Raw genomic sequence first — 11628 nt, forward strand, 5'->3', positions numbered from 1 at the left:
GGGCTTTTCAAATGCCTATAAGCCAGTATTAATGTACTGGACGAGCAAGCACGAGAGTGATTCTTAGACCTAGGGTCATTTCCAAAGGATAGAAAAATCTATGTGGATGCAATATTAAATATTTGTTTTTATGTGCGAAAGATGAAGTGGCATGATGCTTTTGTCATCTTGCTAGAGCTTGCAAGTAGAAATCTATTAAATTTAACAAGTAATCTCAAGTAAGTTTATTTTCTTCTGGTTGTTGTGTTCAAGTTCTCTGACCTCTGCTTCCTCTATCTTATACATTGTTGTTTTGATAATTGGGCCTGTAGGAGTCAAGAAATCAATTATGGAAGTGCCTTTGAGTTGTACTTATCCCAACACGATGTCATGTGAGACTTGGCCCTAGGTATGGCATCTCAAGATAGGATAGTTTGCAAGAAGCAGTTGCTTATGCCTTGAAAGGAGGAGAGTTTACCATGGAAATGGGAGCTATTTTCAAGGATTAATTGTATGATGCTCAAATAGTTTCCTTTAACATAGGTGGGGGATGTTAGAAATTTGATTGGAGTGTGATTTGAGAAAGCCTTTATTGCCAAGTTTGCTGAAGGTTAGAGGTTTTACTGGACCGTGTTTGAAGTCATTTGGAGATGGTCCAGTTATGTAGAAACTTATAAAGCCAAGTCACCAATGTTAATGTGAAGGTTGTGTAAGTGGGCTATTTTCCTTATGTGCATTAGCTAAATTCAGATACGTTGCTAGGCTATGAATGAATTGGATACAATAACTCACGAACTCTTTGCAAATACACCCTCTTTTATCATTCTATGTGTTTCTTTGTAGATCCCCACATGTTGTAGAATTGTAAGGTCCTTGATGCCTGAGAGGAAAGTAGACATCTATGTAGATGCCATATTAAGAGTTTGAATGCAGTGAGTTTCTGGTTTTTGTGTAAAATATATATAATTCAGATCATAATCTACATAATGTAATAAAGACAACTACAAAAATATGTATTTTATTATTATATCTTATATCATCTAGAAACATGTAAATATCCTAATATCAACATCATAATAATTTGACAACCTAAATAGCTCAGATGATTTATTAGAAAAGTCCAATATATTCATCATGTCAAAAAAATTGCCAGCATCAACCATGGGAGGAAACAAAAAAAAGGTTAACCATCTCTGCATATTATTTAGATTTTCCCATTACCATGTTGTCATTGTTCCTCAATTTATGCCTTACGCCCTTTCCTTTGCAACATTTGGTGCAAATGCTAGTTATATTTATAAGACGAAGACTCTAACTCCATGTCATTTCTAATTCCTTGCGTGTGTACAGTAGTCAGCAGCCCAATCACTACTTCTTCCTGTCATTAGATGAGCACATCCAGATGTCACGACATTGATGAAAACATACTCATTTTACATTTTTTAGAATTTTTTTAATATTAATTTTACTGCTAGTTTATAAATATGGGTAATAAATGTTTTATTTATTTATTAATTATGTTATTCAACCTTTTAATTCCTAATAATATGTCAAGTGATAGATTTTAATATTTTTATTTAGAATGACATGATGTTATTTAAATATAAATTTGTTTTATGTTTTAAAATATATAGATGGATAATTTTTTGGTTTTTTTATTTGCAATGTAGAAGGAGATAATGTTATTTAAATATAGATTTATTTTCTTTTTAGAATTTTTTATTTTTAAAAAGAGGTGATATTTTTTAAGCTTTTAATTTGGTATCTTGAATGAGATGATGTTTTTTTAATATAGATCAATTTTTTTTTTAAGAATTATTTATTTTATAAATATTTGAAGTGATAGCTCTTAAGCTCTCCATTTGCAATATAAAATGAGTTGAGGTTGTTTAAATATAGTTTGGTTTTGTTTTTCTTTTTTTCTCTGTAAGTTTGGTGGAGGTGGGGAATTCAATCAGTGGTCTATCCAAGACCCAATGGACATAGATTCCTTTTACATCTAGATACACTTTGTTTATATAATATAATTTTTAATAAACTTGTATTATTATGAAATTATTTTTCTTAGGCTTTCTATTTGCTATGTAGAATAAGATGATGTTCTTTAAATATAGATCCATTTTTTTTAGATTTTTTTTTTAATATCTGAAGTGATAATATATAATGGATGAGGTTGTTTAAATATATATCTATTTTATTTTTAGATACACTTTGTTTATGTAATATAATTTTTAATATACGTCTATTATTATGAAATTAATATTTTCAATATTTCTTAACATATTACAAGTGAATCTTAAGTGATTATTATTCTTGTTCAAATTATTTGATGATTGTTGTTTTTTTAATGTGAAGGTCAAGGAGCCAAATACATTCATTTTCTTATGGACTGTCCCCACAGTCCTTTGTGGTCTATCAACATCCACATGACATATATTCTTAAAAACCAAATATGCTATGCATAAGGACATATACCATGATAAAGACCCCACAAGAGGAATAGTTTCCATATGGGAGGATTTTATTCACTATTTTAGTAATCAAGCATGACATAATTGTCTCATTTATACCTAGCCTTCCAAATATTATTAAAAACCAAAAATACTATGCATAAGGACATATACCATGATAATAGGGGCTTCACTCAATGAACCTCTAACATAGCACGTGCGTTCATGGCATACTAAACAATAACTTTAATTTGACTATATATTGGAAAATACCTCTAAAAATCACATTATTTAACCCCCTACCAATACAAACCCAATACACCTTCCCAATTAAAAAAACCCTTACTTTCACTAGATATTGTAGGTACCCTTTTTTCATTAAATTTGAGCTCGATTTTGTATACCAGTCAATATAAAAACCATTTACCCCCTATTATATTCTCAATATATTTTGTCATTTTTTCCTCAATATATATCCCCCAATATGAATGCACGTGGTACAATATTGCTCCCCCAGTGACACCCACATGACCATGATAAAGACCCCACAAGAGGAATAGTTTCCATATGGGAGGACTTTGTTCACTATTTTCGTAAATCAAGCATTACATAATTGTCTCTTTCATACCAATATTGACATATAAACATAACCCAAAAATTTATACTACACAATCCATGATTTTTGGGCTTATGGGAAAAGTGTGGGAACCAAAACTATGACAAAGTTCCTATGAAAAAAATGTTTTCTATAGGGGAACATGAGACCATTTCAGATGATCAAACATAGTAGACATGGATACTTCTTGGCCTAAGACAAGGTTTGGTGCCAATAACAATGGATTTAGCCCTAATCCATGCATTTTGGATTCATAGGCGCATAGACCATGATATGTGTTTTACAAAAGGATCTTTCTCTCTATGATAAACATATAGGCCTAAATTCAACGATTGGTTATAAGAAGGATGGGTCTCTTGGCACAAGCTATGGTTTGAGCCAAAAAGCCTAGGATTTATCCTCAATTTGTGATTTTAAAGATCACTTCGTAGTAGATAAGCCATTCCACAACTAATCATGGTCAAACCTTTTCCTATTAAGTGTTATGCAAAAATATTTTTCACGTCCAAAATAATTACCACAAAACAATCACAACGTTTTCTTAAATCGGCAATATTATTAAGACTTTCCTAGCTAATTCTTTGAGAAAGTGCTAAATTTAAACTTTTTTTTTTCAGTACCATAATGCATTCATTCAAAATTAAGAGAATATTTTTGAATGATTTTTGTACATATTTCACACTAGGAAGTCAAAGAGGCAAGTGAGTGGAGTAAAGTTTGCTGCAATTTTCATCAACAAAAATAATGCAAAGGTAGTCATCAATGTACTTTTCATATTCTTGCATGAAATAGTTGAAAACATTCACTTTAGGTTTACAAAAAAAATAGAATTTGGCCCATTTCAAATGATCAAACATAGTAGAGATGGCTACTTCTTGGCCTAAGACAATGCTTGGTGACAAAAACAATGGATTTAACCCTTAATCCATGAATTTTGGATTCATATGGGCATAGACCATGACATGGGTTTTGCAGAATGATGTTTTTTTCTATGATAAACATGTGGACCTAATTTTGAGGATTTTTCATAGTAAGGATTGGTATCTTGGCACAAGCTATGGTTTAAGCCAAAAACCTAGGATTTATTACCAAATTGTGATTTTGAAAGACACTTTAGGGTAGATTAGCCATTGCATGGCTAAGCATGGTTGGACCTTTTCCTATTAAGTGTTACATCAAAATATTTTTTCACATTCAAAACAATTACCATAAAAAAAGAACAACTTATGCTCAAATTAACAATATTAACTAGACTTTCCTAGCTAATTCTTTGAGAAAGTGGTAAATTCAAAATTTTATTCCCTGCCACAATGCCTTCATTCAGAATTGAGATAATGTTTTTGCATACTTGTGTATGTATTTCATAAACTTCATGGAACTAAAGAGACAAATGAGTGGAGTAAATTCTATTGCAATTTTTCATCAATGAAAGTAATGCAATGGAAGTCGCCAATGTACCCTTGATATTCTCACATGAAATAGTTGGAAAAATTCACTTTCGGTCTTAAAAATTAGAATTTGGATGGAGTTACTTGCACTTGATGGACATACATCTATAATAGGTATAAAATTTAACAGAACTTTCAAAATCACCATAACCACTCTAACGATCTTAAAAGCATATTATATAGAGAAATTGTACTTTGTGGTTTCAAACCTTTAAGCTCTGCCACATTTCTTTCATCAACGATCAAGTCATTAACATTGAGGAATTTTAATAACAAGTGAGCTTCCCTAAACCTAGGTTGGTTACCCATCCTAAACATTTTCTAAATATGCCATATTGCAGAATAGAGGCATTGTGAAGAGATATAGAATTTCCTAGGAAGTATATATTATTAGGCGATCCGTTGCAATTCCACGACGGAAATGAACAACGTAAAGGTTCATGTTGTATCACATCTATCACACTAAGGAATGAGTCCCAAAGGTTTGATTGTGGTGATGAGAATAATGTTATATACCACATGTTGTTGGCCTCTGGTTTTCATCTTCCAAGCTCATATCCTATTCTTATTGTTCATAACCCTTTTATTTACATAATTGTAGGAATAAAACAAAATCCTTGAGGATTGTCTCTAACATTCCCTCCCCCGCCGCCCCCCCCCCCCCCCCCCCCCCCCCCACAATCCCCCCACCCCCCAATCTGAAGGGGTGCTTTTGAGTCCAAGCACCATTTCTGAATTTTGCAGAATTTTCTCTTTCAAGTGGATAATGGCCATAGGCGAACTAAGTAGGAAACATATGAAGCCAATATATATATCTTAGAACATGAATAAATTTCAATTGAATGAATAAATCTCTGAAACCCTCGAGATCCTTATTTCTTGTAGAAATTATGGATTGGACTTAACTCGTTAATTGTAACAATTATTTATTTTGCAGCAAGGCACTAATCCCTTCTATTAATTCCAATATTATAGTATATGTGCCGTGCATTTATCATTTCCATTATTAAAAATGAGAGGAATGTTATTATGGTTGTTAGAGAACCGCGGTTATAGATTCTTCTGGATATTATGAATCTGTCGATAAAATTCCCTTCACTGTCCGACACATTTTTATACATATGTGTGGTTATAAGGTTTGTGTTGTTTACATGAGTTACATCTGTATTATAATGTTATTTCCAGAAGTTATTACTCTATGACAATTGTATTATTATTTAAGTTTTCAATTTTATGAATTAAAAAAGAAAAAAAAAATTGATAACCTTTCACTCAGTTATCTTCTTTAGCCCAGAATATGGTTTTATTCTCATTTCCCTATTCTCAGTTAAAAAAAAATCATTATAGAAGACTACTTATGTATGTCTGATGATGTAGGTATTTATCTCAGGTTGTTGGCTATGTGGGCTTGGCTTAAGAACCAACCCAAATCTTAGACAAGTTGCCATAATTGTTTTGTTATTAATTTTGCCTTTTTCTTCCTTTTAGGTATCAACCCAAGGGAATCTAGAGAACAATTTTAGTTATAAAAATATTTCATAGTACTGTTTAGAAATTTTAGTCATGACTGCCTTCCTTTAGTTGCAAAACATGATACAATTTAGAAACATAATTCAATGACAACACAGATTACATGAATTTCTTGAACCATTACACAGTTCAACATAGTGAATCACAATTTCAAAATTATTGACCAGCAAGTTAAGGACACTTATTCAATACTTATATGTTTTTACTTCTTTTACTTTCCCAAGCTATCTATAAAGTTACAGGGGAAGGAATGCTCCTCCTAACCAACGAGACTAGTCACACAACTAAGTCTTCGCCTAAGCCAGCCAACTTCACATCCAGGGTAGTGTAGAGCAATGAACTGCACAATTAAATCCCAAAGACTATGCGATCCCAATCAAACTTTGTATGGGGTTCTCAGACTGAGCACACAGGCTTCAGTTGGAATTTCATTGGCCAACTAGCTCACGTATTCCTCATGTAGAATGTATCCTCTCGGAATAATTTTACCTATTTGCAACATATCTCCTCTAGGTTGCTGCATGTTCCTCTTTTTAAACTCTTGGCTTCCATTCTTTCTTGTTGAGAAATTCCATTCTTAAAGAGGATTTTTGTCAGATGGTGCCTTGCAACTATTTCCAACTACCTCGAATGTGAGATTTCTCAACATTGCTTCCCGATGTAACTTTAATGGTTACCTGCACATAATACCTATGCATTTTATATATTAAACAAATATACCTTTTAAATAGTTATTCTATCTTCACATGGCCCATAAACATAATGGTTTCATTCTTACCAGTAGTAAATAAATATTTACAAGTTTTTACCCGAGGGTATTACAAATGTATAATTGTTTGAGGTTGGAAAATGATAAAGAATAATTTTTTATGTCATTTTATCAATAAATAAAAAAATCAACAATTTGTAATGGATTTACAAAAAAAAAATGTTGTATACTCTAAGGTGTGGGAAATTAGGTAAGACTCCTAGTACTTTATGAGACTAGGTTAAAAGGAAAAGGAAAATTGTGAATTGCTCCAATCTTGGAAGTGATAAACCTTAGAGTATACTTTATGAGATTGGTTTAAAAGGAAAATTGAGAATTTCTCCAAGCTCAGAAGTGATAAACCTTAGAGTAAATTTAAGTTAGATAAGGTAGTAAGTGATAAACGTTAGAGTAGATTTAAGTTAGGTTTCCTTGTGTAGTAAGATAATTGTTTGGATGTAACAACTCTTGAGTGGAGGTTAGACCTTAGAATGAATTGGAGATAAACTAAGCCTGGATCATAGAAGGAGGTTGGATCATAGAAGGAATTGGAGATAAATTAAGCCTGGATCATAGAATGATTTGGAGATGAATTAAACCCATATTTGTATTTGCACAAAAAATATAATCAAAACACAATTCCATGAGTACATATTGTTGAATTATACATGTAGAATCATGTAGAAATCAATAATATGAGATTCATAATTGCAAGTTGTCAAACACATTTTTGTTATAGGTAAAAAGTTTTTTGGTATTGATATATAGCTTAACAAATGTTTTATGCAAAAACTCAATGTGAAAATAGATATAGCCTTATTCTATCAATTCATTTCATCATTTTCATTCATATATATATATATATATATATATATATATATATATATATATATATATATATATATATATATATATATATATATATATATATATATACATGAATTGAATCAATTCACATCCATTTAGATAAATGATAAGTAATTCACTATATTTATTAGGGAGATTTAGTGCATTTTAGTATTTTTAAGTTGCAATAAATCATGCCTATATTTATATTTATAATAAGGAAGAAGATGGGTTCGAAACCATTTTCATTATTTTAATAGGTTAAGAATTATTAAGATTATAATTCCTTCCATTTAAAAGTGTGTTTGAGTAGACTTTTATGTTTTCTTTAATGATTTTTTTTTTTATGAAATTCATTATTTTAAGTAAAAAATAATAAACATAATTTTAATATAAAATATTGAAAAGAATAACTTATAATACATAAAGGGATAATTGAATGTTTAAGAAACTTGAAGGAAATATCTCAATTGACTTTATAAATCTTATTTACTATTTCAACTTTCTTTTTAAGTACATTTACTTACAACCATGAATTAATATAAATATTTTAATTTAAAAAATACAACCATTTGAGTAACATTTTTATTGGAAAATTAAATAAACATCTGAGGGAATTAAAATAATATATTAACATAAATTATAAATTAATTTAGTTTAATATTTTATATAAATTGACATAAATGAATTTTTGTCACGCCTCTACTCATTAACTTTAAGCCCATAAAAAAAAAATTGATTGCGGTAATAATAATTCTAACCATGCACATGGAACTTATATGCATTATTATCATTAACCGTGAATATACAACTTAACTGCACAGTGCATAAGATCTTATCGTGATATCTTACCATATATATGTCGAAGGATTGTTTTGTTAACATAGTTCATATAACCTGATTATGAAATATCTGCACATGATTCTATGCGGTGAGTTCTTTAATAACTTGTATCTACACGTACTGGCTTCCGTGCTGGAGGTGAGAGTTGGGAAGGCCATCTCATGACACCTGGACTTACCTTTAAGGCTGACTGACTTCTTCACGTGAACGGGAATGGCTCCCGTTAGGAACTTTCCCGCCCGGTTCTTTGGTAATCCCGCAATGATCAACGGAGGTTATTCGATGGCAGAGATCAACGGAGGCAGACGCTCCACGTCTCAAAAGGACTCTTTGTGTTTATAAAAGCAGACCTCCGCATACCTCGCGATTTCCTTGGTTTTACTCGGCGTTCGTTTGTCTCCGCGCCATTCTGTCTCGTCTGTGTATCAAATCCTTGGTTCCGATACAGTTTATCCTCCAGCTTGCGGTGTCTGTCATGGCGCCACCATTCCAGGGCTACCAGCTACCGAATTGGCTCAGTGAGTTTTATTGGTTAAATGTTTCAAGGTTATTCTGTGTTAAATTTCAAGTAATGTCAATTACTAGTCTTCCTTGTTTACAGGTTATGGATGGCGGTTTTGATTAACGCGACCATGGTTATGATCCAGATAAAGGTTTCCTTCTTTGTACAGTGCTTGAGAAGCACTTATATACATTTCATGTTTAAGCAAACACGATTTCCTTGTCTATATAATGATATTTTACTTGCACATATGATACTCGGTTCAGTTCCTCTGTTATGTATCTGCTTGTACATATTCCATTCGGTTCGATTCCTCTGTTGTGCATTTACTTGTTTTCTATGTTTATATACATATAATAGGAACGCCGTAAGGGTTGCACCTGCATCCGAACTCGATGGGTGCATGGTCGACCCCGGCTTGAGTTCTCTGTGAATAGACCACTGTTCGAACCAGCAAGTTACCAATATTTAATAAGGTTATTCTTTTTCTAGCAGTTCTGAAGTCCTCAACAGAAATGCCTGTATAGCTGGCTTTATGGACCATATACGAATGGCATGTTTTCATTTATATACATATGTCAATGGATGTTATAATACAACTATCTTACGCCTTTCCTATGCTTATAGCAGGCTCTCATTTTATCAATGTATATTTACCACTCAATACCTCGAGGGTTTGTCATTTCTGTCAGCTTTTAAATCCTTTCATTGCTTTTATTTGAGATTCATATGTGGTTTCAAACTCTGTTCCCGGTTTACATATACAAGCTCTTATTCAATGCTTTCATTTGAAATTCATACATGTTTATAAGCTCGATTCTGAGCCTTCATTTGAGATTTATACAATTTCATAAGCTTTGTTATGTTTGGCCTTAACTGTTTTATTTAAGAGGAAACAGAGCGGAAAGCTCTTGCATGCATACCTGGCATTCTTGGCTCAGGTTATGATGCGAGGAAGTTAATACTACGCATCGATAGATCCTCATGCTTCTGTCTGAGGTTTATTGGATAAAATGCAGGCCTTGGTGTTTATGCCGATTACGGCACTATCGAAAATGTTTTCTTGTTTTACTAGTTTACATTTTTCTCTTCTTCATCTGAGCACTAACCCGCTCAACTCTAACTCCGTCGCCCATTCAAGCCTCTGCTGGAACCCTAACCCAAAGCCTCTATTACGGCTCTCACTTTCCTCTGTCTGTCTTCAAGAAACGAGACCAGCTTACGCGGTCCCGAAATTATTAGTACTTACAGAGTAAGGGTTTATTCTTCGTTTGGTTATACTGCAAGTTACAGTACCCAGAATAATATAGAACCTCTGCTGTTCTTATTAAATAAATCCCGTTTACCTGGCCTATCTACTACAGGGACAGGGTATGTGTCTCGGGAATTCCTACAGAGAGTATTACAGCTCTGTCGTCTTACGAATAATGTACATTTAAATGCTAGGCAGCAATCTCATAACTATTGCCTTAAATCCCCAAGAATTGGGTTTTATAACCAGGATACAATTTCTGTTTCGCATTCAATCTTTACATACTAAGATTAGCAGAGACTTACAAGTATCCTGGTCTAAAAACCTGTAAACCGTAACAGCAGTTACTTAATAGGTTTCCGATACTTACCTGGTTTCCGTGCGTGTTGTATTTCTGGTAGCAAGCCTCCTGCAATTTCCTGTTTAAGCTCTTTAACCACCCAACCTTGAGACTTCGTCCTTCGGGACCTGAGTCTCCCCCCGAGCTCACTCTTACCGGATCCCAATCCTCAGTAAGACTGCACCAATGTCTTGACTATCTGGTCTCTACCAGACTTAGTTCAAAACCAGGCATGTTCTTCTTCTGTTCTTCTATTCCCTTCTGTCTGTCACTACAGCACAGAAGCAAGAACTTTCATTCCCCCTCCCTTCTTCCTGGAAATCTTTCCAGTTAAGGGAAGTGGATTTTTTTCAGTTCCATCAACTGTTTTCCCTTTTTAGGAAACTCCATCCTCCCTTGTTAGGGTGCTCGCTGATCCATTTAACCAATGCCAAGAATTAGTTGTAACTGAAATGTAATTTAAAATTACTTTTACGCAGGTTTGAATAACTGATTGGTAATTTAAAATTACTTTACGTGGGGTAAATCACAATAGGTATATTACATACTCCCCCCCTTAACAGGAACACCGTCCTCGGTGTTCATCTTTCGTCGGAACTTTGATATTTACTCGTGGTATTACCATCTAATCCACACAAAATGTGATCCTTTCTCTTTGAAATCAACGATTTCATTCCGACAAACAACATAGTAATGATATAGTCATAAGAAATATCATTAGTTATAAGCATCAATAGTCATAATCATTCGTAATTGCAAAAATATGCAACTTCTAATCGCCACCACCTGGCCCTTATTCATTCATAATAAACAATTCTCTGTGTCAACTTACCATAACTTACCATCTTATGCTTGAAAATCATGAATACTTCCATGTAAGCCTGTTAATAAAGGTTGGACAATTCTTCACCCTTCCATGGTAAGTAGTTCCTGCAATATATGACTAACAAATTCAACCACATTAGTCACTATATTTTGAGTCAAATGAGACACTTTTGACTAGCAATTAATTGTGCAATATTAGATGCTTTCTAAATCACAGTACTTTTACAAGTACTTAAAGAGCACTAACAC

At 32.9% G+C, this 11628-nt stretch overlaps 1 long non-coding RNA gene across 1 annotated transcript; it reads left to right on the plus strand.

Moving 5' to 3' along the window:
- Positions 1-8746: 8746 nt before the first annotated feature.
- Positions 8747-9456, plus strand: LOC149207530 (uncharacterized). The gene is made up of 2 exons (XR_016252015.1): positions 8747-8978; positions 9062-9456. It is a non-coding gene; the product is annotated as an uncharacterized LOC149207530 (long non-coding RNA).
- The last annotated feature ends 2172 nt before the right edge of the window (positions 9457-11628 follow it).

Source organism: Pinus tabuliformis, chromosome 1_2, assembly GCF_031772625.1.
Source record: "Pinus tabuliformis cultivar Carrire ecotype Pingquan chromosome 1_2, CPIR1, whole genome shotgun sequence".
Taxonomy (NCBI): domain Eukaryota; kingdom Viridiplantae; phylum Streptophyta; class Pinopsida; order Pinales; family Pinaceae; genus Pinus; species Pinus tabuliformis.